This window comes from Triticum aestivum, chromosome 3A (assembly GCF_018294505.1).
Source record: "Triticum aestivum cultivar Chinese Spring chromosome 3A, IWGSC CS RefSeq v2.1, whole genome shotgun sequence".
In the NCBI taxonomy this organism is placed as follows: Eukaryota; Viridiplantae; Streptophyta; class Magnoliopsida; order Poales; family Poaceae; genus Triticum; species Triticum aestivum.
In genome coordinates this window covers 585,122,173-585,129,560 of record NC_057800.1, presented here as the reverse complement: position 1 = coordinate 585,129,560, position 7,388 = coordinate 585,122,173, and the positions used below count along the sequence as shown (strand labels likewise).

The 7,388-nt window shown below is 44.4% G+C and overlaps 1 protein-coding gene across 1 annotated transcript in view; it reads right to left on the bottom strand.

Moving 5' to 3' along the window:
- LOC123062389 (uncharacterized) overlaps window positions 1–80 on the bottom strand; it is a 6,577-nt gene extending 6,497 nt beyond the window's left edge. The window contains exon 1 of the mRNA NM_001409208.1: window positions 2–80. The gene's annotated coding sequence lies outside the window, so the exon portion shown is untranslated. The remainder of the gene's footprint in view (window position 1) is intronic.
- Between the last annotated feature and the right edge of the window lie 7,308 nt (window positions 81–7,388).

Genomic DNA, 7,388 nt, shown 5'->3' with positions numbered 1-7,388 from the left:
ACTGGAGGGGGGGAGGAGGAGGCGGACGGGAATGGCGGCCGCGGCGACGAGTCTTCTAGAGGGGGGAGAGGGGGGATGGGGGAGGCGGAGCGGGGAAAAGGCGTTGGGGATTAGTGGCTGGCTGGCTGGCTGCGAGCCGACGGGTTCGGAAACCCCTTTTCCTTTTCGGCTTAGGATTAGGAAAGGCTTAACGGAACCTTTGCTTGCTTGTTTTTATCGAGCCGGGCGGGGACGGGAGCGTGGGGGTGGCGACTGGTTTCGTGGAATGGAATAAAACGGGCGGAGTGTGCCCCCGTGCTAAGCAACGGTCTGATGCGATCCTCTTTTTCAAATGCAGATGCACCAGGCTGGTGTCTCGTCCCTCCTTTGTTTAGTTGAGTTGATGATGCGTAAATGCGGCTTCGGGTACTGCGGAACGAATGAAATGAACAAGCATGGACATCCCGGACGGGGACGCTTCAGAGAGCTCAGACGCACCGACACAGTGTTGGGGGTACGATCGGTGCGGCGTCAACGGTTAATTTAGTAGACAGTCTCTATAAAAAGAATCGACGAAAAGGCCTTCATAGCTTTGTTAATAATCAAATAACACTTATATCATCTGGTAAGAATTTAGCAATAAAACTAGAAGGTGCATCCATCCACACCAGGTTTAAAAACCAGGCCGCCGGCCCGACCAGACAAAACCGAAACCGGTGTTGCTTGAAAATCTTCCGACACAGGACCGGCCGCCATAGATCGACCTTCATTCAGCCGAAGAGCATTCACCACCATAATATTATCCATCCTCACTGATATAATGTTACACTCCATTAGTACACAGAAATGATAGATCTTTGTAACGAATACTAAGAAGATCGTGATGGATATATCATAATAATTGTGTCCCAGACAAATTGCAATCAATCATTGTCACTGTATATACACATGTCACATCTGATTAGACATACTATTATGGATGAATTTTTTTTTGCAGGTAGACATATGATGAATGATGATAGATTCTTTATAATATCATGAGCTCCTACGTGGAAAATAATATTTCTATAGTTTTATTTAACAATTTACAATCGATGAATCAACATAATACTGCCTACAATCACACGTGATAGATCATTACAATCGTACATAAAAGTGTCCTAAAACTAGCACCCAACCACACCCCTTAAACCTAGCTCAAACGTTTGAATTGCCTGTCACCCCTTAATACAAACCATATATGAGGTGGATATGAGGACGCCTGGATGCGCCCACCACATCGGACCGACTGATGAGACCCACAAGGAAACCCATAAATCTGCTGAGAGGTCACCGATCCGTATTCCTCCCTCTCCCTCCCGCCCATGCTGCTACCACGACGTCGTCCGTGCAACAGTCCGCTCTGACGTCGTTGGCTGTCGGCCTCCATGGTCAACACTAAGGTAACCTACTAAAATTGCTAACCCCAGAGCGTCGAGCGAATATCCAGGTGGAGATGCGCCTGGTGTGCCTGTAAGATGTATAGTGTTTTACCAAAAATTTACGAAGTAATAGATTGCTAGTTAAAGCCCTAGGTCAAGCTTATATTTATGCTTATGCTTGGCCACGTTTATAGAAAGGAATGGATTGAAAAGCGAAACTTGTTAAAAACCTTTAAACTTGCTCTTTGTGGAGCATTGTATTATGATATTTTTTTGAAACAAAACATGTTTTGTTTATTTCTACTCTCTGGGCAAAATGGATCGATGGAAGGTCTATAAGTGATTGCGCCCAACTGGAGTCTTGCACACCAAGTGATTGCGCCCGACCGGGGAGGGGGGGGGATTGCACACTTGAGTAATTGTGCTCGACTGAGGACATGCACATAGATTTTGGTGAGGACCGCAGCAAGTCGAGATCTTCCAAGTTAAAATGTGAAGTAACTTCCAGTATAGCCGCATGCTATTTTAGATCTGCCTTAGTTTTTCTTACCGAAATCCATTACTTTGATACTGCCATCGAAGAGGGGCCTTAATTGGCACAGAAAAGGGGTGGAGTGGGACTAAGTGGAGGATGACGCTTTGGAAAGGCGTCATCACAATCTCCTCACAGTCGTGCACTAAAGTGCGTAACAAAAAAATTGGATTGATTGTATCATGTGAGAAACATGTACAAACTCTATAGAGTCAAACCTAATTGACTAATCGTGCCCTTCGTTACGGGCAATTTGAGTAGCTAAGGACTTGAAATGAAGAAGCATCACTCCTTTTTTTTTCTAAAATTCTGATTTAAGGGTTCTAAGTTGGGGATTTAACACAATGTTGTATTTCACTTCAGCCCTAAGTATGATTTTATCCATGTTGGAGACTGAGCCTTGGTATATCTACCCAAGTGTTTCACTCTAACCCTATATATTAATAAATATTTACATTTAAAAAAGTTTGCAAATTTTAGTGCCTGTGAAAATTGGCTTAACGACAAACAAAACCCTTAGGAATTCTTTGACTTACCTTGCATATATATACTCCGTTATAATATATTTTTTGCAACGTGCAAGTACATTCCACCTACGCATCATCACTTGTCATGTGCAGATGACAAATGTATTAAGAGGTGAAGGGTCATGAGTCTACACTCAACAAGCCCAATGACGTTGATGGAGCCCTAACTTAGAATTATCTATTTTTTCGATGTAATGTGACAACACTAAGTTGTGCCAATGGTATGTATATGTAATCCTAGATCCATTGTTTTGTAGTAAATGATGTATATTTTACTGATATCTACTCTTGTCACTATCTGTGCTAGTTACAATCCATGGATAGCACAATAAGTATGCAGACTTGGATCCTACCAGATTCAGGTCTTTATAGCACCGTCCAGGCACATCGAGCCAGGCACAATGCCTCCAAACTCTTGGGAAGAGCCAAAGTAGGAGAAGGTGGAGGTAGCGTTGGAGCAGGAGTGGTGCGGGAGATGAAAGGGGGAGGCGCCATGCATGGTAGATTTGGCATGGAGGATGAGTTGGAGGAGGTCGAGCTTGCAAGCGGACGAGGCAACAGAGGAACATGCCATCCTCGGCTCCATCCAGTTCGAGATGAAGGTGGCGACAAATTGCCGCTTTTTCCATGAGACTGATGTGAAACCGGAACAAGTCTTCGCAGTCACAGACGAGGAGGAGGAGGAGGCACCGAAATTCACCCCGCAAACAACAACCACAAGTTCAACGACTTCGCCAAGAAGGTCATCAACATGTCCATGACGATGAGTAGAATTATGGTAGCTAGTTTGTTTTATGTACGTAGATGACATGAACATTGTACGGAGTTGTATGAAAACGAAGATCTAGAAGTAAGGAGTGTGGTTGCAGTGACTGATAAGTAATGGGTGATCGAACGTGGTGCATAGATGAATCTTTGTCTGGTGGACTGAGCAGCGGCGACGGTTTGTGTCGTGCTCTCTCTTGAGGGTGTTATCATGAAGCTTAGGTGTTTCAGGATGTGGCGTGTCGTTGTACTCTGATCTTCCTATGTTATCGCGTAATTGCGTGCATTTTGCTTGATCCGATTACCCTAAGATTGGCTTTGTAAGAAGGTTGCTTCATCATCTTGCATCATTCGGCCGTGTATGCTGGATGCGAACTACATCCAGCCCAAATAGGCCATGGCCCACCCAGACCTTAATTAGCTAAAACAGTGAGGTATTAAGGCCAGACTAGACTATGAGAGGAAAAAAAGTGGGCTTTTGCTTTGTACTGGTCTGCCTAGGTTCAGTATTGCAGCTCCGCCACTGATGGTGTACCTTGTTCGGTTGTTGTTTTATGGATAGGTGGTAACCCACAAGTATAGGGGATCGTTTGTAGTCGTTTTCGATAAATAAGAGTGTCAAACCCAACAAGCAGCTAAAGGTAGAACGAATATTCCCTCAAATTCTATCGACCACCGATACAACTCTACGCACACTTAACATTTGCTTTACCTAGAACAAGAATAAGACTAGAAGTACTTTGTAGGTGTGGTAGGATAGGTTTGCGAGATAATAAAGAACGTGGAAATAAAAGTTAGATGATGTTTAAAGAAACAATTTAGTAAAATGAGTGTGGATTAGTGGTGGTAGGATCTGTGGAATTGTCCCTTAGCAATTAACTACGTTACTAGACCGATAGCAAGTTTTTATGTGGGAGAGGCCACTGCTAACATGTCATCCCTTACTTGGAACTCTATGCACTTATGATTGAAACTATTAGCAAGCATCTGCAACTACTAACGATCATTAAGGTAAAAACCCAACCATAGCATTAAGATATATATTGGTCCCCCTTCAATCTCGTATGTAAATTTCTATGTTTAGGAAGAAGCTTCTGTCACCCTTGTCCTTCAATGCATAGTCCTATCAATATACAACTAACCCTATGGTGTGATCCACACGCGCGCTTATATAATGGGCACCAAAGGACATCAACATAACCACAAGCAAATCAAATCAACCATAGCAATTCACCAATTATCGATAGGACAACAAAAATCTACTCAGACATCATAGGATGGCAACATATCATTAGATAGTAATATGAAGCATAAAGCATCATATTAAGAAATGTGCCAAGCCATTAGCTTCCGTTGGGCAGTGCTGAAAACGGATTGAATTCACGTCATGGGCATAGAGAAAGCAATCCGCTAAGATCGCAGAGTAAGGCGGCAAAATATCCACATCACCTTTTGCATGCCATGATAACCTCAAGGCAGTCTGATTCAACCAACACATTTGATCAGCCAATTTGGTTGATCAATTGAAGACCTCGGCGAAGAGCTAAAGCTTCTGCCGTAGCAGAGCTATCTGCATATGTGAAGGGTTCCGCCACACCTGCCATAGCTTCTCCTCTGCAGTTACACACGATCGCAGCGATGGCTCTAGTACCATGCTCGGAATAATATGTACCAAAGTTTAGTTTGTATGATCCTAGTTCTGGCTTCTCCCATGTATACTTCAAGCCTTGGATGTTGCTCGGTCTTCTCACCGAGTTGCCTGTTATCGCATGAATAGCAAAAGTTGTGTTGTTTGGGGGTTTAACTCTTTCTCCTTTGCATGCTTCACTTCTTTCCCACCAAATGTACCACACGCCAACTGCCAATGTCTCATGTAGGCCCAGCTGCCCAAGCACCGGTGAGCTCCCCCGCAATCAACGCAACAATTCTTCAAGTACTACTGAGCCAGAACGATCCACGCTAAGATCTTGCTTAATGATGACATCTAATCCCAGTGCACGCCAAACTAAAACCGCTCTTGGACAACTAAAAATTAGATGTTTGATGTCTTCCAGGCCAAAACGACACACAGGGCATAGTGGTGAAACTTCGGTATGTCGTCGAGCCAGCACATCCATGCCACGGGTCAAGCCATGCAGCGCCCGCCATACGAAGATCTTTGCTAGGTATTTCCAGCTTCCAAACAGTTTCTCAAATTGGGTTCATATTAGATGTGCTTTGAATACTCGAACATCTCGATCCAAATTGCTGTTCCCACTCAACGTAATATGTTGATAGGACCGTAAAGGAAAATGTTTTTGTGTGATTCCAAGCAATAAAATCCTCTATAGCATTTTCTGATAGTAGGATGTTGATTATTCTCTCCGCATCCAGCGGCAAGAAAATGCTTCTTATTAGTTCCTCATCCCAGCTTGCAGTACCCGGAATCATCAGTTCATCCAGTGTCCCGAGCAAGGTATTACCTCTCCTAGTCATAATCATCCTAGTCTGACTAGACGGAATCCAGTGATCATCCCATATATTTACTTTCACTCATGAGCCAATACGCCAAATGTGACCTCTGCGGAAAGTTTGTAGCCCTGCAAAAATGTTTTGCCATGTGTAAGATGACCCCTTCTCTGGTCCCGCCTTAAGAAGATTACTATAACACCCACGATGCGGCTATATCTCCCACGTGTCGGAGCACGACTTAGAGGCATAACTGCATTGTAGGCATGTCGCAAGAGGGGTAATCTTCACACATCCCATGTACTGAATAAGAAAGAGGTACAGAGTTGGCTTACAATTGCCACTTCACACAATACATAAATATAGCATTACATCATCCAGAATACAAACAAGGCCCGGCTACGGAACCAAAATAAAGACAACCCCAAATGCATAAGATCCCCGATCGCCCCAACTGGGCTCCACTACTGATCGTCTGGAAAGGAAACGTAGTAACGTCCCAAGTCCTCATCGAACTCCCACTTGAGTTCAGTCGCATCTCCTGGAATGACATCATCGGCACCCGCATCTGGTTTTGGAAGTAATCTGTGAGTCACGGGGACTCAGCAATCTCACACCCTCGCGATCAAGACTATTTAAGCTTATGGGAAGGAAAAAGGTAGTGAGGTGGAGCTGCAGCAAGCACTAGCATATATGGTGGCTAACTTACGAAATAAGAGTGAGAAGAGAAGGCAAAGCACGTTCGAGAATCTATGATCAAGAAGTGATCCTAGAACTACTTACGTTCAAGCATAACACGAGACCGTGTTTCTTCCCGGACTCCGCTGAAAAGAAACCATCACGGTTACACACGCTGTTGATTCATTTTAATTAAGTTCAGTTTCAGGTTTTCTACAACCGGATATTAACAAATTCTCATCTGCCCATAACCACGGGCACGGCTTTCGAATGTTCAAAACCCTGCAGGGGTGTCCCAACTTAGCCCATCACAATCTCTCACATTCAATGAAGGATATTCCATCTCCCAGGACGACCCGATCAGACTCGGAATCCCGGTTACAAGACATCTCGACAATGGTAAAACAAGACCAGCAAGACCACCTGCTGTGCCGACAAATCCCGATAGGATCTGCACATATCTCGTTCTCAGGGCACACCGAATAAGCTAAGCGTACGTGAGCCAACGTAACCCAAGTTTCCAAGGGACGGCCCCGCACGGTGCTCTAGGTTGGACCAACACTTAGAGAAGCACTGGCCGGGGGGGGGGGTTAAAATAAAGATGACCCTTGAGTCCGCGAAACCCAAGGGAAAAAGGCTAGGTGGCAAATGGTAAAACCAAGGTTGGGCCTTGCTGGAGGAGTTTTATTCAAGGCAAACTGTCAAGGGGTTCCCATTATAACCCAACCGCGTAAGGAACACAAAAATCAAGGAACATAACACCGGTATGATGGAAACTAGGGCAGCAAGAGTGGAACAAAACACCAGGCATAAGGCCGAGCCTTCCACCCTTTACCAAGTATATAGGTGCATTAAAGTAAACAAGATATAATAATGATATCCCAACAATAAATATGTTCCAACAAGGAACAAACTCCAATCTTCACCTGCAACTAGCAACACTATAAGAGGGGCTGAGCAAAGCGGTAACATAGCCAAACAACGGTTTTCTAGGACAAGGTGGGTTAGAGGTTTGGCATGGCAATATGGGAGGCATAA